General features: G+C 39.2%; 1 long non-coding RNA gene across 1 annotated transcript; it reads right to left on the bottom strand.

Annotated features, from left to right (window-relative positions):
• Nucleotides 1-22,869: 22,869 nt before the first annotated feature.
• LOC142176660 (uncharacterized) lies at nucleotides 22,870-24,829 on the bottom strand. Its single transcript, XR_012705367.1, has 2 exons — nucleotides 24,309-24,829; nucleotides 22,870-23,443 (listed from the first exon to the last, which is right to left on the bottom strand). It is a non-coding gene; the product is annotated as an uncharacterized LOC142176660 (long non-coding RNA).
• Between the last annotated feature and the right edge of the window lie 1,425 nt (nucleotides 24,830-26,254).

Raw genomic sequence — 26,254 nt, 5'->3', positions numbered from 1 at the left:
GTGATTGGGTTTTCCCGAGGATCTCACCAATGAAGGGTATTATGCATTTTGGGAAGAAAGGTAAGCTGAGTCCAAGGTATATCGGGCCATATAAAATTCTTCGACAGATTGGACAGGTTGCTTATGAGTTAGAATTTCCATCAGAATTGGAATTTGTCCACCCGGTATTCCATGTATCTATGTTGAGGAAATGTATTGGAGACCCTTCTCGAGTCGTCCCTATCAAAGATGTACAGGTTACAGAGGACCTATCATATGAAGAAGTGCCAGTGGCTATATTATATCGACAAGTTCGCAAGCTGAGAACAAAAGATGTAGCTTCCATCAAAGTATTGTGGAGGAACAAGAATATGGAAGAAATAACATGGGAAGCAGAAGAGGAGATGAAGTCTAAATACCCGTACCTATTCCAGAATGAAGATAACAAGGATGCTGGTGGAACACATGATACATTGGAAGGTGAAATGGCTCTATGAGGTAAGCAATAACTTGAGAATACTCTTCCTTAATACAAAATGGCGATATGCAGATAATGTACATGTCCATAATGCTTTGCATACTCTTGTAAGGCCATATGTTGAGTTAACCGCTTGCAAGTTTGTCCTCTATTTATGGGAGAAACTTGACCGGAATCCACGATGATTTAAACTCCCCATGAACCCTTACATTCGAGGACGAATGTTCCTAAGGGGGGAAGGGTGTTACAACCCATATCCTCACGCGTTAGTTCATGCCATATATTAGTTAACATAAATTCAAGAAGGAATTACCTTTGAGATGATAAGAAGATAATCCTATTGGTCTTAAGTGATACAAGGGTGTATAAGGGTGATTAACAAGTATTAGAAGTTAAACGAATCAAGGATGTTGTAACTCGTATTTTCAGGAAAACCTAGAGGTTATTAATACACTCAAGGTCATGTATTAAATTGTTTGAATCATATAATATCCGTATCATAAGTCTTGAAGTTAAACGAGTTATGAAACAAAAGTCGACAAACGTTGTCGCAACTTAGGTTCATAATTTTACTTAAACATTAGGTTAAATGTTTCTAAGCTTTTCTCCTAATTTACAAGGAATTACGGGGTGATATACCAACCAAATTAAAGATCTATGAGTCTACTTTTCAACTCATTAAACCATTTGTCAAGACGATCTCGGAGTATAGAGATATTCATATTTTCGCAAGCCTGCGCAGATTGGTAGATGACAAGTGGGTGCATCACCTACTTGCCAAAATGATAGGACAAAATTAAAAGACCTAAGTCGGCCAAGAGAGGACTTTTAAGGGGTTATGAACTCAGTTATTTCATCCATATTTAAGACCCTCAAAACCAAAGTTAACCCCTGCAACTCCTCCCCAAAAATCCCACACAAACCCTAATCGATTTTCCCTCTCTTTCAAGTTCTATTTGAAGGTAAAACCTAAAGTTTGAAGAACCAAGGGAAGGGCTAAGTTATCCAACAAGTAAGGTAAGTTACTGCCATCTTTCATACATTTTTCTCTTCTGTGAATTCATGGTAATTCGTTCTATACATGTAAGAACTCACGGGACGGTGATCGTTAGCCGTGAGTTCGAGTTATTCACTTGTAGCGGACTGTTTTGTGTTGCTATTGGGCTGCATGTTTTACTACTATTTTGTGGAGTTTTGGAGGTGTAAGGGTGTTGAGTAACACCATATATATGTAGGCTTGTGGGCTTATAGTGATTCGTAACATTTCCGGGTCGTTTGACACGACTACGGTGGTCGTCGTATGTATGATGTAATTAGGTTGTGCGTGGACTGTTTTGGGAGGCTCAATATGTTTATTATTGATGTTGTTTGGGCTGTTTGGTGATTGTTTGGAATGGTGTGAAGTCATATATATAGGGGAGGTGCTGTCCGTTTCAACGTAAAATAGGTTGTGGTCGATACATAATAGTTATGACGCTTAAATGATAACGATAGTATCGTTTCTCTTATTGTAGACTAAGGAGTTGTGACAATTGCATAGATTGTGATTGGGGCAGTATATACAAGGTATGTGAGGCTATCCCTTTTCTTTTTTTACACGACTCCGATTGTACATAATGTAATGAACGAGCTTCCAAAGATACTCTACTCTTAGAAGCTAGCAGTACTTACATTGCTTTCCCTCTTATGGAACGATTGATGTTAATGTTGCTTCTCTTAGACTTATGTTATCAATATTTTTGGTACTTCCTGATTCTTATAAGGTTCGTAATGAAGAGTTGGTCCTAATAACGTGTACAGAGGATACCGACCTTACGTCACTCCGAAAGGTTTAGAATGTGATTCCATGAGTCGAGCATGCATTATATATATGTATCTATTTTACTCTACCGAGCCGCGCTATAGTCGGCCGGGTACGGCACATATTGTGCAACCACTGATCAGTTGGGTTTTACCGAGCTCCACGTGGCCGGGTACGATTCTACCGAGCCTTATGACGGCCGAGTATGTTTTTACAAAGCCTATTATGGCTGGGTACGATATGATGATGATGATGCCCACAGAGGCGTATGTTTTAAAAGTTTATGTATACATACATATGTATCATGCATTTCATGTCAGTAGCCCTCAGAGGTACTCAGATGTTCCAGGGTGTATATTCTCTATCCCTGCTTACATTACTGTTCATATTTATGGTTCCCTGCCTTACATACTCAGTACTTTATTCGTACTGACGTCCTTTTGTTTGTGGACATTGCATGTCGTGTTGCAGGCCCTAATAGACAGGCAGGTGCATCTCCCCCACCACAGTAGGTTGTCCAGTTCAGTAGTGATTGGCGAGATCCCTTCTCCGGACTTGCCGTGGTCTTGGTATGCATTTTTGTTATAGACATTATGTGTATGTTGGGGCCCTGTTCCGGCTATATTGCAACACTTATGTTCATTTAGAGGCTCATAGACAAGTGTCAACTCATATATAGTTTGGTATGCCTTGTCGGCTGGTTTTTGTTGTATAGTCTTTCATGGTAGCGTGGTAGCTCGTACCTTATATGTAGTTTCTTGATTGTCTGGTCATCCCTTGCTATGTATGTCCATGCCATCATATTTTATTGCTGGTTTTCCATGATCCAGGTCTACCATTTATATTGATCTCGTCAACCCTAAAAGATAATAAAAAAAAGGTTAGATAAAATCTACGTTGGTGCTCGGCAAGTATGGTCGGGTGCTAGTCATGGCCCTCCAGTTTGGGTCGTGACATTTCACCCATGCTTTTCTCAGATCGAGATAACTAAGGCTATCATTGCTCACTATCCCAAAAAGGTGTCACCTTTTTGTTAACCCTTTTTAGCCATATTTGTTTTCTTTGTTTACCCTCCTTTTGGAACCCGTGTACTTGTAAAAAAAGAAAAGAAAAAGAATCAAAACAACAAATATTATGGTTCAATAAACTATGTCTGACCTGATTCCGAAAGGATACTTAGGCAACCTTACCCTGGATTTGGTCCCATCACAACAAAAAATCCATATCCCTAACACTCCAAAACTAGGGCAAAGTTTGTTCTATTTGTTACGGTCTCTCCATAAAAATGGTTCCCAAAAGTTCTAATTCAGTTCAAGGATCCTTTTGCCTTATTCCGTTAAGACCTTATAATCGATCTCTGAGAATGTTTAAGTTACCATGCCAAGATTTTGAACAACCTGCCTGATAAGTAGGGATTTTGTCTACTTATTTGCACTCTTTTACTTTTGCTTTAGCTCAAAATTTCTTAAAAGTGTTCCCGAAAACTAATGAAATATGCTTTATTGCAGGAGTGTTAGAATATGAGCTAAAGAGATAAAAATCAACTCAATAAGGAGTAATTTTGGACAAGGACCAAAACAAGGCTAAAAAGGCAAAATGTGGACCACATAATATTGAGTGCGGCCGCAGAACATAAGGGTGCCTTGATAGAATTTCTTCGTAAAGTGCAGACCGCACAATTATTGTGCGGCCGCAGGATATGAGGTTCAAAAAGATGGACTTTGGGAAATGAAGAATCATGCGGCTGCAGAATCAAGAGCGTGACCGCACTCACAACTGTGTGGTTCGCAGAAGTCCCCCATGCCAAAGCCCAAGGTCTAGATATGTGGACCACACTATTATTGCACGGCCGCAAAATCAAGATTGCGGCCACACTCAGGAATTTGCGGTCCGCAGAAATTGAAGTAGTGCGGCCACAACCCAGAATTGTGCAGCCGCAAAAGTCCAACCTGAAAAGCCAAGTTTCAAAGTAGGGACCGCACACAAAATTATGCGGTTGCATAACCTCTGCAGGGGCAATTTTGTTCGACAATTTTAGATGGGTATAAATAGATCTTTTTGTCATTTTTAGGTCGAGTTTTGTGCACCTGAGAATAGATAGCCGTTTTTCTTTACGGTATTGTGTAAATTTGTAGTAGTTTAACATTTTAACATTACATTTTCTTCCCTTAATCATCTATGATGAATTTTATCTTAGTTTCTTCTCTAATTTCTTCATTTTCCATGAGTAGTTAAATTTCTAGCTAGGGTTGTGACCCACCCTAGTGTGGGTACTTAATTGTTGTTTAATTTAGGGCATGTTTGTGATTGGGTTAGTGATATTTAGCCTAGTGCTTTCTTGAATTTGAGAATTGATGGTTGCAAATAATGATTCATTCCTAATTGACTTAGTCTCTACTTGAAAGAGAAACAAAATTTAGGAAAACTTGGCTAACAAGGAATTGGGGTGAACTCGAGAAATTGATACCCTAATTAAAGGGTTGAATCTAGAGATAGTTAGACCCGACTTGAGCATTTATCACTTATTTTGTGCAATACCCATTTGGACTTGAGAAAGAAAAATTGGGAAAAATCACTCTAACTACCGAGAGGTATTGAGTGAGTAATTGTGTGTGATTGCTATATTATGACCTCGACCAAACAAATTTGACCTAGGTGGAAGTCATGACCCTATATCTTTTATAAACTTGAAAAACAACAATACCAAAAGCATTGTCTCTTAGCTTTTCAATTGCAAGCATTAGCATACAAATTAGAAGTAAGAAAGAAACAACTGAATATGTAGAAGTGCAATCTTGGGCATGTCATACACTAGACTGAGTATATATCTAATCCCATATAAAGCTCTTAGTGGAATCGATTCTGACTCATGTTGGGTATTTATAATTTCCTCAACCGCCTCACGATCCCAATTAGTGGTGTGAGTTTGGGCGACACCAATTTTTGGCACCGTTGTCATTGAGCTAAAATTGGATTTAGCTATATATTTGATTTTGTGTGTGATTTGTCTTATTTTCCTTCCGAGTTACTAATCTTTTTGTGAACAATTATAGGTGATACAATGGATCTCAACAACAATGATTCTCTTGGAAATGTGCAATTGGGGGATGACGAGGATGATGACCAAGTTGATCAGGTTCTTCTTGAACCTCAAGGAAATAGACGAGGTCGCCCACCTCAAGACAATGTTCCCATTCCTCCCCACCTCCTCCAAGAGCAGCGACACACTGGGTGCTGCCAAATGAAGGATACGCAAGTGCCATAGTCCCACCCCACATTAGGGCGGAAAACCTTTAAATCTTAAATGTTATGCTTACACTATTGGAACAATGGGGATTCTTCAGTGGGGCTCCGAGTCAAAATGCATACAACCACTTGAAAGGGTTTGTTGACACTTGCTAGGGGAGAAAACAAACCAACGTCTCTGAGGATGCTTTGCGGTTGAGGCTATTCCCTTTCTCGCTGTGGGGGAAGGCATTGGATTGGTTGGAAGGGTTTCCAAATCATTCTATCCATACATGGGATGAATTGGCCAAGAAATTCATTTCCAAGTTCTTTTTGCCAGGCATATGGCAACTCTCAGGGATGAGATTCTAGCTTTCAAGCAAGAACCCAATGAGCCTTTGCATGAGATATGGGGAAGATACCGTACTATGGTGAAAGAGTGTCTGAATAATGACATAACGGAGGCTATGATCTAGTAAACTTTCTATAGGGGGATACACACTACCAATCAATGCATGGTTAACCAACTTGCCGGTGGAAATTTCATGAAAACACCATATGCAGAAGCTTGTAAGATTCTTGATGAAATGGCTAATACTTCATCGGTATGACAAAGTAGGGCTAATGTTCCTCAAGGTGACTCAAATGTGATTCACTTGCATAAGGAATTACATGATCATGGGCAAGCAATTGCCGAGTTGACCTGCAGCATAATAAATCAATTAGCCGAAGCTCAACTTCAACAAGTGCAAGGTCCCAAGAAAATAAATGCAATGGACGGAGTTAGTATGATAGAAAACAAGAGAAGACAAAACGTTCCTCCAGTGCAAAATTGGGTTGAAAATTATGAGCAATGATAGTGTATATGATCAAGATGGACAATACAATGAGCAAGAGGAGGAAGTACAATATGTGAACAACTTCCAAGGGCAAATAAACAACAATCAAGGCCCACGTCAACAACAATGGCGACCATAAGAAAATCAAGGAAATTGGCATTCAAACAATCAAGGCGGTTGGAACAATCAAAACAACTAAGGCAATTGGAACAATCGAGGAAATTGGAGTGGTCAAAATAACCAAGGCAATTGGAGTGGCAACAATAAAGGCTTTTGGGGAGGTAATAACCATGGAGGGTGGAACAAAAACAACAACCGAGGGTCGGGTTTTCAAAGGCCCCCGATGTTCCAACAAACGAGCAACCCACCCCTTATCCTTCTCAAAGTCCAAGCTCTTCTAACAATGAGATGGGTAGAAATGAGAACAAGTTTAAACAAATGATGGAGAAGAATGCCGACTCTGATGCTCAACTAGCATCTCACAACACTTCAATTAGAAATTTGGAAGTTCAATCAGGCCAAATCTCACAAGCTTTGAACACTCATCTTAAGGGGGCACTAACAAATGATACGGTTGTAAACCCAAAGGGTGGGAATAATAGGAGACATGCTATGGTCGTGATTACAAGAAGTGGGAAAGGTGGAGATGCAACCACCTCATATCAAAGAAGAATTGTGGATGATGATGTAGCGGTTCAAGAAGATGCAATTCCAAGCAATGTGGTTCAAGCTAATGAAGAAGTGAGAATTGATATTGATGAAAATGTGGAGGAGATGCAAAAAGATGTGAACCCATCTAGGGAGCATGTTATTGACATGCCGGAACTGGTAGTGCCAAAGGATAAGGCACCAATACCAAGGCCACCTCATCCATACCCTCAAATGCTTGCAAAGCAAAATAGTTAAAACCAATTCAAAAATTTTATTGACATGATGAAGAGTTTGTCTATCAATGTAACATTGTTTGAGGCTTTAGAGAAAATGCCGGGTTATGCAAAGTTCATGAAGGACTTGGTGACCAAGAAGAGGCCGATTAATTGTGATACTATCAAGATGACACATCAAGTGAGTGCTATTGTGCACTCAATGGCTCCTAAACTAGAACGATCCCTACTTGGTGTTCAAAACTTTGGGAATTCGACAACCAAGACCCACATCTATAAGGTTGCAAATGGTGGATCATACTATGAAGAGACCATTGGGTATTATTAATGATGTGTTGGTTCGTGTTGACACGTTCATCCTCCCGGCGGACTTTGTGATTTTTGATTGTGAAATGGACTATGAGGTGCCTATTATTTTGGGTAGACCTTTCCTTGCTACGGGGAGGGATCTTATTGATGTGGAAGCCGGTGAGCTCACTTTCTAGGTGGGTGATGCAAAGATGGTCTTCCATGTGTACAAATCTATGAGGCAACCAAATAGCAATGAAGTTTGTTTATTGTGGATTTGGTGACCGATGTGATTATTGATGATACTCGTGCCACAATAAATGTTGAGAATAATTTGGAAGCCATTTTGCTAAACCTTGATGATGATGAGGAGAAATAAGGCTATGTGGAGTGTGTGAATGCATTGCAAGGAATGGGGTCATACACTTATGAGCCCCGCAAGCTATCCTTGGATCTTGAAAATCGGAAGACTCCTCCAACAAAGCCCTCAATCGAGGAGCCTCCCACTTTGGAGTTGAAGCCATTGCCTCCACATCTGAGGTATGAATTCTTGGCTCTTCTTCTACTTTACCGGTTATTCTTTCCTCTTGTTTGATTAAAATGCATGTAGAGTCCACATTGGAGGTGGTACAAAGGAGGAAAAGATCAGATGGACATTGGCAGAATCCAGGGTATCAGCCCCGCCTTTTGCATGCACAAGATTATTCTAGAAAAGGGTGCCAAACCCACTGTTGAACATCAAATGAGGCTAAATGAAGCAATGCAAGAGGTGGTCAAGAAGGAGATGATATAGTGGTTGGATGCCGGGGTTGTTTACCCCATTTTTGATAGTTCATGGACTTCTCCAGTACAATGTATCCCAAAGAAAGGTAAAAAGATTGTGGTTACCAAAGACAAAAATGAGTTGATTCCTACAAGAATGGTGACAGGTTGGAGGGTGTGTATGGATAATTGCAAGCTCAACAAAGTTACAAGAAAAGATCATTTTCCACTTCCCTTCCTTGATCAAATGCTTGATAGGTTGGCCGGTCGTGCTTTCTATTTTTTCCTCAATGGGTATTCCGGCTACAATCAAATTCTCATTGCACCGGAGGATCAATAAAAGACTACTTTCACTTGTCTCTATAGTACTTTCGCATTCACGCGGATGCCATTTGGTTTGTGTAATGCACCAACGACTTTTCAACGGTGTATGAAGGCTATTTTCACCGACATGGTGGAGTATATTCTTGAGGACTTCATGGATGATTTTTCCGTTATTGGAAATTCTTTTGATGATTGCTTGAACAATTTGGATAAGGTCTTGGCAAGATGTGAGGAGACAAATTTGGTATTGAATTGGGAGAAATGTCATTTCATGGTCGAGGAAGGTATAGTCCTCGGCCACAAAATTTCAAAGCATGGTATTGAGGTCAATAATGCCAAAATTGAAGTGATCTCCAACCATCCTCCCCCTACATCCGTGAAGGGATTGAGGAGTTTCTTGGATCATGCAGGGTTCTATCGCCGATTCATCAAGGATTTTTCAAAAGTGGTGAACCCCATGTGTAAGCTTTTGGAGAAGGATACCAAGTTCCATTTCAATGAAGATTGTATGAAGTCAATTAAATTGCTCAAATTCAAGTTGACTACCACTCCAATTATCACTGCACCGGATTGGAGCTTACCTTTCGAGCTCATGTGTGATGCAAGTGATGTGGCGATTGGAGCGGTGTTGGGGCAACGTATCAGCAAAATCTTCCATCCAGTCTTTTATGCTAGCAAGATCATGAATGATGCCCAAATCAACTACACAGTGACCGAGAAAGAGATCCTTGCTATTATTTTTGCTATGGAGAAGTTCCGCCTGTACTTGATGGGTACAAAGGTGATTGTTCACACCGACCATCAGCGCTTTGATATTTGATGAGCAAGAAAGATTCTAAAGCAAGATTAATGTGGTGGGTGCTTCTATTGCAAGACTTGGATTTAGAGATTCAAGACCGTAAGGGTAGTGAAAACCAAGTGGCAAACCACTTGTCTCGATTGGAGGAGGAGGGGAGGCCACACGATGGCCTAGAGATCAATGATTCCTTCCCCGACGAGTAACTTCTAGCTATTTCAATCAGCGGGATGTCGTGGTTCGCCAACATAGCAAATTATCTTGTGAGTTGCATTGTACCAAATGAGTTCTCTTCAAACCAAAGGAAGAAGCTCAAACGGGATTGCCTTGGCACTCTTCACCGTATGGTGGTCACCATGGTGGAGCTAGAATGACAACAAAAGTGCTGAGTTATGGATTCTATTGGCCTACGCTCTACAAGGACGCTAGTGATCTAATCAAGCGGTGTGATTAATGTCAAAGGGCCGATAGGATTTTTAAGAAGAATAAGATGCCCCTCGCAACAATCTTGGAAATTGAGATCTTTGATGTGTGAGGCATTGATTTCGTGGGGCCGTTCGTGAGCTCTTGTGGAACACTAACATTTTAGTAGTTGTGGACTATGTGTCAAAATGGACTGAAGCCATGGCTTTACCTAACAACGAAGCTCGAAGTGTGGTGGCATTTTTGAAGAAAAATATTTTTACAAGATTAGGTACTCCTAGGGCCATTATTAGTAATGGGGGATCGTATTTTTGCAACAAGGCTTTTGATACCTTACTCACAAAGTAAGGTGTCACTCACAAAGTATCGACCTCCTACCATCCCCAAGCAAGTGGACAAGTTGAAGTCTCCAACCGGGGGATCAAGATTATTCTGTCGAAGACTGTGAATGCAAACTATACTGATTGGTCAAGAAAACTTGATGATGCTCTATGGGCTTATAGGACGGCCTATAAAACACTGATTGGGATGTCACCATATCAATTGGTGTTTGGGAGGGCCTGTCACTTTCCAGTGGAACTTGAGAATAAGGACATGTGGGCCTTGAAGAAGTTGAACCTTGAGTGGGATATCTTTGCGAACTTAAGGGTGGCACAATTGCATGAGCTTAATGAATTCTGGTACCACGCCTACACAAGCTCGTCCTTATACAAGGAAAAGATGAAGTACCTCCATGACAAGTACATCCACAACAAGGAGTTTAAAGAAGGTGATCTCGTGCTATTGTTCAATTCCCGATTACGGATGTTTTCGGGCAAGTTAAAGTCTAAATGGAGTGGTCCATTTGAAGTGGTGAATGTAAACCCCTTTGTTTTTTTGGACTTGAAAAATAAGAATGATGAGGTGTTTAGAGCCAATAGGCACCAAGTAAAACACTATCTTGGCAAGGTTGATGATGGCCACATCGTGGCGGTTCTTCATTTCAAATGATTGGTAATCTGCGTTGTGCCGCGACGTTAAATCAGGCGCTTCTTGGGAGGCAACCCATGTGTCTTTTTCTTTATCTTTTTCTTTTTCTTCTACATTAGATAGGCTTTGTTTTGTGCTAACCAGTTTTGAAGTGTATGTAGGAATGAGTGTACATAGCAGGGGCTGTGCATGAAAAATTTGGCTAAGTATTGCAAAAAAATGGACCGAACATTAATTATGCGGACCACACAATCACTCTGCGGCCGCACAATTCTATGTGCGGTCGCACAACTGAAAGACCAAAAGTGCAAGATCTCTGAAGATTGGCTTGTCAAATTTCATAGACAATTTGCGGATGCACACAAAATTGTGCGGTCCGCATAAATTCTGCTGTCGCACCAACTTTTGTGCAGACCGCAGAGTTTCTTCAAAGGTCCAGGTAAGAGTGCGGACCACACTCAAAATTGTGCGACCGCACTCAGCTTTACTCTTGAACGACTGGTCATCCTATAAATAGAACTTTAGTGTACTATTCACAACTTTACACACTCTGAAGTCTTGAGGCCTAAGCAAGCACAATGCACATCCAATTATTTCACACTTCACACTCATTTCATCAATCTAGATCATTCCTTGCATCCTTCATCACTGGTATGTTCATTACATCTTTAGATTTTTCAATTTCTCTTAGTTTTGTTCTTTTGTATTATGTTTGTTTTAGGCCTAAAATGTTAATTTATTAGTCATGTGTGATTAGAATTAGTTGGGTATTATCATATATGTTCAGTGGGGCCTGGGTAGATCATTAATCATGTTTAATTGCAAATACCATACCTCAATTATATAGAAATTGCAAAACACAGAGGTATTGATGTGTAATTTCAAATTGTGCGACTGTACACACTTTTGTGCAGTCCGCAGATCTTAAAGCTTAAGGAAAAACTGTGCATGCAAATTGCGGACCGCAATCAAAATTTTGCAGTTTGTAGAAAATTGTGCGCTCCGCAAAAAAATGTGTGCGACCGCACTGTTGGAAGTTCAGAGACCCAGTAGTCTGAACCTGAGGTTGTGCGGCAGCACTCAAAATTATGTGTTCCACACTTTTGGACGTGTAGCCGCACTTTTAAATTATGCAGTCTGCACTTGGCAGTCTACGACCGCATTAACTTTTGTGCGGTCCGCACTGCCTTTTCTGAGTCCGTTTTCTATCAACTATCATGCAACAATCTGTGTACACTGTGACCTTCAACTCTAATTGATTCCTATTGCTATGTATTGTAGAAAATGGTTAGATCACGTGGAAGAGGTGATATATCAAAATGGAGGACTGAACCCTCCCGAGGCCGAGGCCGAGGCAAGAGTAACCTACCATTTGCCATACAGAGAGCAATAAGCAAGAAGACTACTGCCAACAGAGTTCCAGAATCTTCAGACACCAGTGAATATGCCCCCTCTAGCAAAGCTTTAGAGGGAAACTTTGTGCAAGCTCAGCTAGAAGACCAATCACAACAAGTTCAAGAGAGATACCAACTCTGTAACGAATCCTCCACCTCAGCAAGTTCTTGTAAGGGTTCAGATGCTGGTAGCCAGGGTTCAGAGCCCTCCTCTACACACATTCCTCCTGCACCAATTGATTTAGATGATGATGATGATGTCTCGGATGATGGTAGCGGAGGTGACACTAAAGTGGGCGGCCTTGAGTGGTCGAAGAAGAAGGAAATATGGGAGGATCGATTTGTAAGTTTGATGGCCTTCACATGGTTCAGAGAGTGGTGGCCCCAGAGATCGCCCACACTTAAGCAACAATTCATAATTAATGATTTGGACATTCACAATCTAAATGTCCTTAGACACTTCCAGGAGTGAAAGGGGTAGAAGTGGTTCACCCAAAGTGTCATCGATGCAAATGAGCACTTGGTTAAAGAATTTTACGCCAATGAGGCTCACATAAAGAAGGGTACCAAGATAACAAAGGTGAGAAATCTGAAAGTCAGATTCGACTCCTGCTCTTTGAACACCTACATGGGTTTTAAAGAAGTAGAGGCAGTCCAGTATTTAGAAAAGCTTGCTATGGGTGATGCAGCTCCCCCATGGCTAGCCGATATGTTGGCTGATCGAGGACCACCACTACCGTGGATCACCGCAGGGGTTCCTATTCTCTTGGCCACCCTAAATTTTGAAGCTAAAGGGTGGCAGATCTTTGTGTGCAGCCGTATTGACCTGTGTCTGAATGAGAACAACCTCTCACTTCTCTGAGCAGTTCTGGTGGCTTCTATTATGGCTGGGTGCCCCTTCTTTCTTTTGGCATGATCCATACAATACGAACGAAACGTGAAAATGCGTAAATTCCATAAATAACACTATTCATAGAAGTATTAGAGATATCTATATTCTTGAATTTCCATGTGTCATAATATTTTATCATTTGTTCATGGGTCTTAGAAAAATACTAATGTTGAAAAGAGTTTTCTTTAAGATATTACTCAAAGGCAAAATGGTCTTATGACATTTCGAAAGATTTTATTAACGTACTTTTCATGCATTGCATTCATGTACATTGACCCGTGACCAGATGGTATTATTTATGCATATGTATGTATGTATGTATATATATATATATATATATATGTATATGGGATATGGGAAAGGTTATGACATTATATACGCATCACCACCTGATCAGCTAGTATACGTTGATTATTTTGCCCACAGTGGCCGAGATGATATGATGGGATGCCCTCAGAGGCTTGAGGATGTTATGAACACATGTACCTATGCACGACATAACATTCATATGCATATGCATGACACTATAATTATTTCATGATTTAAAGAGTTATCCAACTTACAGGTTGAGTTATTTACTCTGTATTTCTTCCATGTCCGTTATGAACTTACTCATGTGCCATACATACTTGATACATTTTTTGTAATGACGTACCTTTTACTTGGGGACGCTGCGTTTCATGCCCGCCGGTCCCAATAGACAGGTCGAGAGCCCTCCAAGTAGGCTATCAGCTCAGCGGAAGTGTTGGTGCGCTCTATTTGCTTCGGAGTTGCTCGTTTGGTTAGTATAATTTAGACGTGTATTGTTTGGTATGGAGGGACTCTGTCCCGACCTTTATGACATTTATGTATTCTTAGAGGCTTGTAGATATATGTCGTGTTCATAAAAGATTGTACAGCCTTGTCGGCCTATGTTTTGAGTTTATAAAGGATCATGTTGGCCTATTAGGCCCGTATGTCATGTGTATATGATAATGTAATAAGAAAGATACGTTACGTTGGTAGTCGGTTGAGTAAGGTACCGGGTGCCCGTCGCGACCATCGGTTTGGGTCGTGACATGGAAGTCACGATCCTAGATCTTTTATAAACTTGAAAAATAACAATACCAAAAATATTGTCTCTTAGCTTTTCAATTGCAAGCATTAGCATACAAATTAGAAGTAGAAAAGAAACAATTAAATATGTAGAAGTGCAATCTTGGGCACATCATACACTAGACTGGGTACATACCTGCTCCCACATAAATCTCTCTATGGAATCGTCCCCAACTCGCATTGGGTATTTATAATTGCATTGACCGCCTTACAATCCCAATTAGTGGTGTGAGTTTGGGCGACACCACTGCCGCATGGGGTATCTTAAGCAAGGACGACATAAAAAAATAAAAAAAATAAATGAGAGAGTATTACCGGTGAAAACCCTTAAAGGCACCATAAGGCGATAGTGAGTAAAGAAATAAGAGAGGGCAGTTAGTGAAAACTCGCAAAGGGTGCTACTGGTTCAATGAGGGTCTTCGGTACTCCGTCACGAGCACAACCAAGAACTCGGTTTCAAGATAAACATTTGCAACAGATTTTGAGAATTAGATAGCTCAGATGGATCGGGCATCTAGTCCATGCATGTCATGATTCATTGAAGTCGGTTCATACCTCTAGATAAGTCTCCCTATTCCTCTCCCCGAAAGGGACACCTTTTGGTTAGACACAATTCCTTTTTCACTTTTAATTGCTCTTCTATTTTTTTCCATAATTTTTATTTGAGTCCCTTTCGTTCTAATCTTGCATCAAAATGAATGCAAAGAAATGGCTGCAAAAACTGACTACAATTTCCCCATAATAATGAGCACAATTTGGGGTATATACGACATTGACAAAGGATGAATCCATATATGATCTTACGAATCCATCTATGATCTCTTTTGATAAGACAAACAAAGTTTCTCAAAGAAACTCAAAGGGTCGCCTAAGCAAGATTTGCTTCATGGGAATAGTTGATAGGCACAACAAACACAAAAAAGTACCGGGTACAAGACAACTAAGTTTGATTTTAAAGAAAACTAACCTTTGCCTTAGTGACAAGGGTCAGTGGTACCCTCGACATCCGGGTATGAAATAGTTGGTGACAACATCGTAAAGCCAAGGTCTCCAGAAAGTGATACAGCGTATCCGAGCAACTCGTTTCCTCACTGACAACTTCATTTCTTCAACAGCGGAGTGGCCGTGAATTCAAACCACTCAGAGCATCAAGGCCACAAACCGACCACCACTTTGAAAACTCTCAATTTTTCTTTGTTCAACGAATGTCACCAAAAGTAAGTTCCTCAAATCTCCATTTTCTTTTATTTTTAGCATGCATCACTAGTGTTCATACCTCCCATTTTTGTAGCTTAACTCAAGTAGAACCTTTTTCCCCTAGGGGGATCCAACTCATATTTCCGAGTAGAAGTACTCTTCGCTCCGGCTGTTTTTGTAGCTTAACTCAGGCAAAATCTTTTCACCTAGGGGTATCCAGCTCATATTTTCGGGTAAAAGTACTCTTTGCTCAGGTTATTTTTTGTAGCTTCACTAAGGCAGAACCATTTCACCTAGGGAGATGCGGCTCATATTTTAGAATAGAAGTACTCTTCGCTCAGGTTGTTATACATAGCTTTAACATAGGTAGAACGTTTTCGCCTAGGGGGATCAAGCTCATATTTTCCAAGTAGAAGTACTTTTCGCTCGGGCTGTTTTACGTAGCTTAACCTAGGTAAAACCTTTTCATTTAGGTGGATCCAGCTCATATTTTCGGATAGGATTACTCTTAGCTCAGGTTAGCTTAACTCGGGTAGAACCTTTTCGCCTAGGGGGGATTCAACATTTTATCAATAATAAAGACCGCCAACCTTTTATTACATTCCATTCAGTATACAGGGTACCAAACCCTAGTTACATTCCTCTCAGTAATTTAGGGTACCAATCCCTGGTTACATTTTCTTTACGTAATACAGGGTACAAACCTCTGGTTACATTCCTCGCAGTAACACAAGGTACCAACCCTGGTTAAATTTTTTTTAGTAATACAAGTACCAACCCCTGGTTACATTTCCTTTTGGTAACACATGGTACTAGCCTATGGTTGCATATCCTCGTATATGGTCCTTGGGGGATTCAACTCATATTTTTCGGGTAAAAGTACTTTTCACTCAGACTTTTTACGTATCTTAATCCAGGTAGAACCTTCTTACCTAGGGGAATCTAGGTCATATTTTTGAGTAGAAATACTCTTTGCTAGGGTTGTTATAAAAGATCTAGGATCGTGACTTCCATATCACAACCGAAATCGATGGGCCCCGATGGCACCCGGTACCTTACTCAACCGAGTACCAATGTAACGTATCTTTCTTATTACATCATCATATACATGTGACATACGGGCCTAATAGGCCAACATAATCATTTATAAACTCAAAACATAGGCCGACAAGGCCGTACAATCTTTCACGTACAAGACATATGTCTACAAGCCTCTAAGAATACATAAATGTCATAAAGGTCGGGACAGAGTCCCACCATACCAAACAATACACATCTAAATCATACTTACCAAACGAGCAACTCTGAAGCAAATGGAGCGCACCAACATCTTCCACTGAGCTGATAGCCTACTTGGAGGGCTCTCGACCTGTCTATTGGGACCTATGGGCATGAGACGCAGCGTCCCCAGGCAAAAGGGATGTCAGTACGAATAATGTACCGAGTATGTAAGGAACATAAAGAAATACATAAGGTACATGGAAGATATATAGAGTACATGACTCAACCTGTAAGTCTAATAACTTTGTAAATCATAAATTACTTTTAGCATCATGTGTATGCGTATGAATGTCATGTCGTGCATAGGTACATGTTTCATAACATTATCAGCCTCTTAGGGCATCCCATCATATCATATCGGCCACTGTGGACAAAATCATCATCGTATACCAGCTGATCAGGTGGTGGTGCGTATATAATGTCATAACCTTTCCCATATCCCATATACATATATATACATACATATATACGCGTGTATATAATGTCGTTTGAATCATATTTACATATATACGCGTATATAACGCCGTTTGAATCATATTTCAGCCATTGTGGGCAACATCACCATCATATACCACCTGATCAGGTGGTGGTGCGTATATAACGATGTAACCTTTCCCATATCCTATATATATATATATATACATACATATATACGCGTATATAATGCCATCTGGTCATGGGTCAATGCACATGAATGCAATGCATGAAAAGTACGTTAATAAAATCTTTCGGAGCTTCATAAGACCATTTTGCCTTTGAGTAATATCATAAAGTAAACTCTTTTCAACTTTCATATTTTTCTGAGACCCATGAACAGATGATAAAATATTATGACACACAAAAATTCAAGAACATAGATATCTCTAATACTTCTATGAATAAAGTCATTCATGGAATTTGTGTATTTGCACGTTTCGTTCGTATCGTATGGATCATGCCAAAAGAAAGAAGGGATAGCCTTAACATACCAGAACTGATTCTCTTTTGCGGAAACATGTAACGGCGGATTGAAGTAGAGAAAATTCCGTATGATATTCTTGAGAACGATTGTACCGGGCTTTCTTTGAATTAGCATTTCACAAAAACTCACGTTTGGACTGGTATTATTGCAGAGAGTTTCACCTTTTGGTCATTGAAATGCTCTAGGGAGTTTTCACGTTTTTGAGCATGGAAGTGCATTTAATATTTGTTAAAATTTTTGTAATGCTCTAGAGAGCTTTCATATTTTTGGGCATTTGAAGTTCATTTGATATTCCCCAACATGTACCATAACATTTTTTTCATGGTTTGTGCGTATAACGTGCCATACAGATGCAGATTAAACGTTTCCTTGAGAGGAAACTACATCCATTTTGATAGAAGGAAAAAGGCAAAATTTTAACCATGTAGAAGAGATCACTAAACTAAAAAGACAACTAGACATTCAAGTTGGACGAACTACACAATATATGAAACCAAAAGAGACAACATAGGGCCTGTCCAGACTACATGGTCCCCATTACGTAAAATTTGGCAAAATTTTAAAAGAACCCAAAATGACTCATATGATATGTGGATCCTTAAAGTGACACCTTCCATATAAAGTTAAGAGTCATTTCTAAATGCCTCTCGGGCTGCCACGTTACTTGGTGGAAATTTATTAATTTTATCCACTTATTAGTTAATTGGGTAATGTCCTATTGCCCGATAATTAATCAATTACCCGCATAATTGAAAACCTATCTCAAATTACTTAAAATTTTACTTATTTTTAATATACTTTATACACCTTGCTAACATGGTCATGTAGTACCTTGTATGACACTAGTCCATAAATATTGGGTATTAACGCTCGGCCCGTATTTTATCCCAACATGCCAAACGTGGATGAAAATTCATTTTCTTTGACATGCTTCCCATCTCACTTTCATGAATTTACTCATCACTTGTGAAATAGCCTAATCCTTATAATCTCCAAATAATCTTTTACTTGGACTGATGTCAATTACCTTACGGCAAATTCAATATACAATACTACAGGGTGCAACATCGTCGTAACTTAATACTGTGAAGCGTAACATCATCGTAATATTGCGGGGTATAACATTATTCCCCCCTTTAGAACATTCGTCCTCGAATGTTGACTGATGCTCTTATTATTTTCATAACTTATAGCTCTTGTGAATACCTTAATACTCTCCTTGCCATTTAAGCATTTGCTTTATGAATAAATCCAAAGTCTAGGGTATTCCCCCCTTTAGTCTTTTTGCTCATATCATAACTTGTGGTCGAAATCTTTCTAATCCCGCAACTGTTGCTAACTCCTGTCATGCAGCCTGTATGACCTTGGCTTTGTAAGTGCGCTTATACGATTCGTTTTTCCTTTTTCCTTTTAGCTTTTTGTCAATCTCTAGGCCATACTTTGTAAACATATACAAGGCTTAATAGGATGCCTCTCTGGGCGTCTATAGGTATATTGAAGTCCTTTGCTTGATACTTCGTTGAATTCATGAATATTTCTATATCTCATCGTATCGGTCCGTTTAGCCATCCATATGAATTTACTGCCATAACTCTTACTTTAATTTATCGTTGCTGAGGTCTGTTACCAAATCTCAGCTTACTCTCGTTGCTTATTCCATATGTATAAATTTACTTCCTTTAATGCTTCATCATTACTACTCATCTTTAAAATGATGGCCTAATCCCATCTCATACTTTGTGGCTTTTGTCCATCCATTGTTGATTCACCTCAATATTGATCAACAATATACCACTGGTAACTTGAAACATCTTACGTAATACTTTGCCACTAGGGCTTACGTTGCATTGAGGAATATTTGAAGTGATTCACATAATCGTATTTCATAGTGTCTCAATGTAATTCACCTTATGGTGTATCTTAATTTCGTGCCGTCTGCAAAATCTTTTTCTCCTCCTCTTCTTCTATTTGTTTTTCAATTCATTATTTAAACGAAGGCCCAAACTTCATCCTTTATCTGTGACAACTATACCCTCATTTTATTACTGGGTCAGCATTTCATTCTTTCTAAATGCTATTTTTCTTTGACTCCTTTGAGTTCATTCAGGCTATACTAAGCTTTGTATAACATAGAGAAATCATATGCTCTTCTTGTTTTCATGGGCTTAATTCTAAGGACTTATACATTTTGTTACTTTCCCATTCGCATATTCTTATCCATGCTCCTGTCTTATAGAACCTTGTCGCTTCACCATACAATAACTTGTGACCTACACATCTCTATTTATATTACTTGCAACCTTTCAACATGCTTGCATCATAGATTTCCTTATGTCATTTGGAACATCAAGCGAGACATCATATCGTCTCTAATAGTTCTTTACTCTCTTAGTCAAGCTTTTCGATACCTAGACCATAGGCTGGAAGGTATGCTACTAACGATGCCGCTATTATTCCTGGATATTGAATCTTAGCACTTCTAACCTTCTATCTGAAGTATGGACTATTCACATATTCTGTCTTTGAGTATCTCGTACGCTGTTCACCTTTACCTTACTTACCTTAAAATCTCATATCCTATCTTCTATCTCTTTCATAACCTCCCTTTTACCTAGGTGTAATTCATGTCCATAACTTGAAGCTCTATTATAATACTCGCACCTCTGATACATACACAATCCGGTGGGAGCTTCGTACTGACTTCTTATGAGTTTGGTACTTCTTCTAACTGGCTTCCTTGTAGAGCCATTATAGATTATGGTCATTGTGTTATTTCTCTTGAACGTCTGATATTAAGAGCGATTTTATCATGTTCTCAAGCATACTTCTATAATTTTTCTAGGTTCAATAATCAGACTCCTGATTTACTTAGGTGATGTAATCCTTTAGTTTCCTCTTCCTTCTGATTAGCCTTTACGTAGGCTTAAGCTATCTTCCGATCCTTGTCTCATGGTATCAGTTATTACCGTAGCCTTTCATAGGTATTATGGAATATCCATGATACAATCTTCTAACAATTCAATCCTTTGTATATGCCCTGGACTCAATTCTTTCTTTTAACTTATACTGGAGTCTTTTATGGCTGTATGATTGTCAACAAATATGTTCCCTGGATAATGTTCCAAAATCTTGAATGTATCAATAACGTACTAACTCTGAATCATTGATCAAATAATTCTTTCATTCCGTCTGAGCTTTCTTTCAACGTAAGCTATTACTTTTCCTTGTCTTTCTGCCCCCTTGTTGCGTCCATACTTAGCTTATCTTAGTGCCCACACTTGTCAGAGTTTTCATACAACTCATATGATCCCGAATATTACTTTTGTTTCTTACTTCCCATTCATTAGCCATGGTAGGTGCCATTTTCCTTTGGAATGCTTACAATGTTGTTACAAGATTGTTTATACACGACCATTTTCTCTTTAGGTCATTGTGCTTAGGTTGAAGCCTTCTTTCTTATCTCCCCAGCTAGTCTTTCATTGTAGTATTTAGGGAGAACCCTTGAATATATCTCAAGTATTATAATGATATTTTTCGAGACTGAATTCGCCATGTTGGGTTCTACTATGTTTATCTTACACGATCTGATGACTCATATGTAACCTCTTGTTTAGCGATAACTGGGATCTTCCTGACCAATTACTAACTACTCGTTGGCCCATTCTCGTATAAATATTCCTCATAATCTTTCTTGGGTTATTTCCTTTGTCTTAACTTAAGTCTCGCACTGGCTCCTTATTTATTAATAACAGCTCAGGCAGGAACCTTTACTCCCTCTCCTTGATGTCGTGCTTGTATAATTTCTTGAATAGTAGTGTATCTGTAAGATTTGGATAAATTCCATCTCATTCATATTTTATTTATCGCATTCTTCCTTTACCATTCCATAATCACTAGAACCTCTTAATTCTGACTTAATGCCACATCACTCCATATTCCCCCCTTTAGGGGTGTACTAAGACTTGGAGCTATGACGACCTGCCTATAGATGTTTTTCCTCTTCATCTTTGGCGTCCTTTCACATTATCAATGACCCTTACTCACCTTGCGGTAATCCTTCTAGACCAAGGATAACAAAATCCCTCACTCGTGATGGTGACACTTAGTGTAACTGGCACATATAGTATCTTAAGCTTAACTTTGCTCACCTTGCTTGATTTAGGGAAGCGTCTTCCTGAATGACCATTCTCTGAATTTCTCATGAATATTTTTTTGTCGTCCATTCTATTATTGGCAGAACAAAATCTGAAGTTCTTATGATGGCGACTATCACCAGTCACTCAGTCCCTAATTCATGTTTAGATTATCTTGTTCACCAATCCATACTGGTTCTATTACTTTGGGGTCTAACTTCTCCTCTAGGTAATCACGCTAGAGTTACGAATTTATTTCTTGAAATAAGGACATGATTGTATGGCTTATTCTTCTTTTTGTTGTCCTAAGGCCTATCACTTCTCGTTTCTTCCTTCACTTGACTATAAATTTTGTAATATTGTCATCTTTTGATATACTGTTGTCATCCATGTATCACATCTTACTCATAATGCTTTATTAACTCTTTTCTTATTTCGCGCTAACATTTATGCCTATCACTTTATTCTCAAAACTTGAACAAGACATTCTTTTGCTCTTAGCTTCTCTTTGCTCTATCCAATGGCTCTTCAAGTTGCTTAACGTTCTCGCTTTACTAGGGACACGAGCCACACTAAAGGAATATTTATCCCTTCAAGGCTTATAGTGCATGTCTTTGTAGTACTCATATCTGGTTGCACTATTTCGGAGTGCACCATCTGGTGTCTCATAAACTGATCTATTAGCATATTTGCAATATCCTTCCAAAATGTCAAATGACGCAAACAATTCGTCCATCATATCTTCTTATACTACTTCTGTTAATCCCCATAGGGCATATCTGGAATGGGTGCGACCAATTGTATATATCTTTGTTACTGTTGAATATAACTCAAAAATCTTATGTTCCTCTGCCTCATTTTAACCTTCATTAACTAGACGCCTCGTACCCTTCTCCATCTTGCTTCTTTTACTTGTTAAAACTTGTATTTATCTTCTTAATCTCTTGTTGTCTTTCCCCATAAAGATGGATAGCCATTTTTACCCTAAGGCTTCTTATCTAGAAGCTTACACCTTTTAGTACACCCATGATCTGCTAGAGACCACGCATTTACTTATCGTAGGCATCATACAGAAATTCAATTCCTCTGACTCAGCTCTTCCACAACCATCTCTCTTTCCAACCTTCTTTCGGGATGTAGGTATCGTCTTATTATGAATAAAATAGAATTTCGAAATTTTAATTCTTATAAATGAGATCTACCACACAATCTAGAGTAAGAAGAAAGAGTGGCAATCCTAAATGCCCTGTAGCCTCCTGCTTATAAGTGTGGTACACGACACACCCATAAACAAGACTCTACTAGACGCGGCCTGTAGACTCCCTAGAACAGAACTGCTCGGATACCACTTTTGTCACGACCCAAACCGATGGGTCGCGACGGGTACCCGGTACCTTACTCAACTGAGTACCAACGTAACATATATTTCTTATACATCATCATATACACATGACATACGGGCCTAATAGCCCAACATGATCCTTTATAAACTCAAAACATAGGCCAACAAGGTTGTACAATCTTTTATGTACACGACATATATCTACAAGCCTCTAAGAATACATAAATGTCATAAAGGTCGGGACAGAGTCCCGCCATACAAAAAAATACACGTCTAAATCATACTAACCAAACGAGCAACTCCGAAGCAAATGGAGCGCATCAACATCTTCCGCTGAGCTGATAGCCTACTTGGAGGGCTCTCGACCTGTCTATCAGGACCTGCGGGCATGAAACGCAGCGTCCCCAGGCAAAAGGGATGTCAGTACAAATAATGTGCCTAGTATGTAAGGTACATAAATAAATACATAAGGTACATGGAAGACATATAGAGTACATGACTCAACCTGTAAGTCTGAATAACTTTGTAAATTATAAATTACTTTTAGCGTCATGTGTATGCGTATGAATGTCAAGTCATGCATAGGTACATGATTCATAACATCATTAGCCTCTAAGGGCATCCCATGATATCATATCGGCCACTGTGGGCAAAATCATCATCGTATACTAGCCGATCAGGTGTTGGTGCATATATAACGCCATAACCTTTCCCATATCCCATATACATATATATATCCATACATATATACACGTATATAATGCCATTTGAATCATATTTAAATATATACGCGTATATAACATCGTTTGAATCATATTTCAGCCACTGTGGGTAACATTACCATCATATACCAGCTGATCAGGTGGTGGTGAGTATATAACACCGTAACCTTTTCCATATCCCATATACATATATATACATACATATATATACGTATATAACACCATCTGGTCATGGGTCAATGCACATGAATGCAATGCATGAAACGTACGTTAATAAAATCTTTCGGAGCTTCATAAGACCATTTTGTGTTTGAGTAATATCATAAAGTAAACTCTTTTCAACTTTCATATTTTTCGGAGACCCATGAACAAATGATAAAATATTATGACACACGGAAATTCATGAACATAGATATTTCTAATACTTCTATGAATAGAATCATTCATGGAATTTGCGCATTTTCACATTTTGTTCGTATAGTATGGATCATGCCAAAAGAAAGAAGGGATAGCCTTAACATACCTGAACCGATTCTCTTTTGCGAAAACATGTAACGACGGATTGAAGTAGAGAAAATTCTGTATGATATTCTTGAGAAAGATTGTACCAGACTTTCTTTGAATTAGCATTTCAAAGAAACTCAGGACTGGTATAATTGCAGAGAGTTTCACCTTTTGGTCATTGAAATGCTTCAGGGAATATTCACGTTTTTGAGCATGGAAGTGCATTTGATATTTGTTAAAAATTTTGTAATGCTATAGAGAGCTTTCACATTTTTGGGCATTTGAAGTTCATTTGATATTCCCCAACGTGTACCATCACATTTTTTTCACGGTTTGTGCGTATAACGTTCCATACAGATGCAGATTAAACATTTTCCTTGAGAGGAAACTACATCCATTTTGATAAAAGGAAAAAGGAAAAATTTTAAACATGTAGAAGAGATCACTAAACTAAAAACACAACTAGACATTCTAGTTAGACGAACTACACAATATATGAAACCAAAAGAGACAACATAGGGCCTGTCCAGACTACATGGTCCCCATTATGTAAAATTTGGCAAAATTCTATAAGAATCCAAAATGACTCATAAGATATGTGGATCCTTAAAATGACACCTTGCATATAAAGTTAAGAGTCATTTCTAAATTCCTCTTGTGCCGCCACGTTTATTGGTGGAAATTTATTAATTTTATCCACTTATTAATTAATTGGGTAATGTCCCGTTACCCGATAATTAACCAATTACCCGCATAATTTAAAACCTACCTCAAATTACTTAAATTTTTTACTTATTTTTATTATACTCTATACACCTTGCTAGCATGGTCATGTAGTACCTTGTATGGCACTAGTCCATAAATATTGGGTATTAACGCTTGGCCTGTATTTTATTCCAACATGCCAAACATGGACGAAAATTCATTTTCTTTGACTTGCTTCCCATCTCACCTTCACGAATTTACTCATCACTTGTGAAATAGCCTAATCCTTATAATCTCTAAATAATCTTTTACTTGGACAGATGTCAATTACCTTACGGCAAATTCAACGTACAATACTACAGGGTGCAACATCGTCGTAACTTAATATTGTGAAGCGTAACATCATCGTAATATTGCGGGGTATAACACAACCATACATCGAAGATGGAAGGAATGCTCCGAGACACATCCTACCTCGCAACGATCGAAGGATAGACCGAGGACAGAATCCTCGGGGACTCATTAACAGAACCGGATTCGATAGGAACACGGGGCCAACAGAGGCGCCTCGCTTATCAGAATATAACTTCAATGTTGATGTATCAAACATCGTGTTCACCATCAGCAAGATCAGAGACGCCAGATGGCCCAGACCTGTGTAATCGGATCCTTCGTAAAGAAATTACAATTTAGTATGCGAATTTCACAACTCGCACGGGCATAAGACCGAAGATTGTCGGCATCTCCGGGAGGAAGTGGCCCCATTACTCGACAATGGCCATCTTCGGGAGTTCCTCAGCGACCGAGCAAAAAATCGGTCTTGAGAAAAGGAAACGACCAAAAGGAACAAGGCAGACGAGCCACAACATTTCATCCACACGATCTTTTAAGATGGACGCCACGAACCGAAGCACCGAAATCCCCTCCATCAGATGGACTAAGAGATAAATCAACAAAAAAAATAGCAACCGTGAGACCATCTCCAAGGTTCGAAAGCGCCATTGTTGTTAAGGTATAGCCATCTCCCTTTTTATTTTATATTTCACACTAACCCTCATGAAGGTACCCGATCGAAGCAGTCAAAGCACTAACCCAGCCTGAATACCTTAATGTTTTAAAGCATCCATTGCACTTTTTTCCTTCGACCGAGTTTTTTATCCCGGCAAGGGTTTTTACCGGCAAGGTTTTTAATGAGGAAACATCCACATGCTACCTAAGGAATACTCGACAAGTATTCCAAGATTCTTTTGCAATCAACCC

The sequence above is a fragment of the Nicotiana tabacum genome, chromosome 22, assembly GCF_000715075.1.
Source record: "Nicotiana tabacum cultivar K326 chromosome 22, ASM71507v2, whole genome shotgun sequence".
NCBI lineage: Eukaryota > Viridiplantae > Streptophyta > Magnoliopsida > Solanales > Solanaceae > Nicotiana > Nicotiana tabacum.
This window is presented reverse-complemented; position numbering and strand designations above follow the sequence as displayed.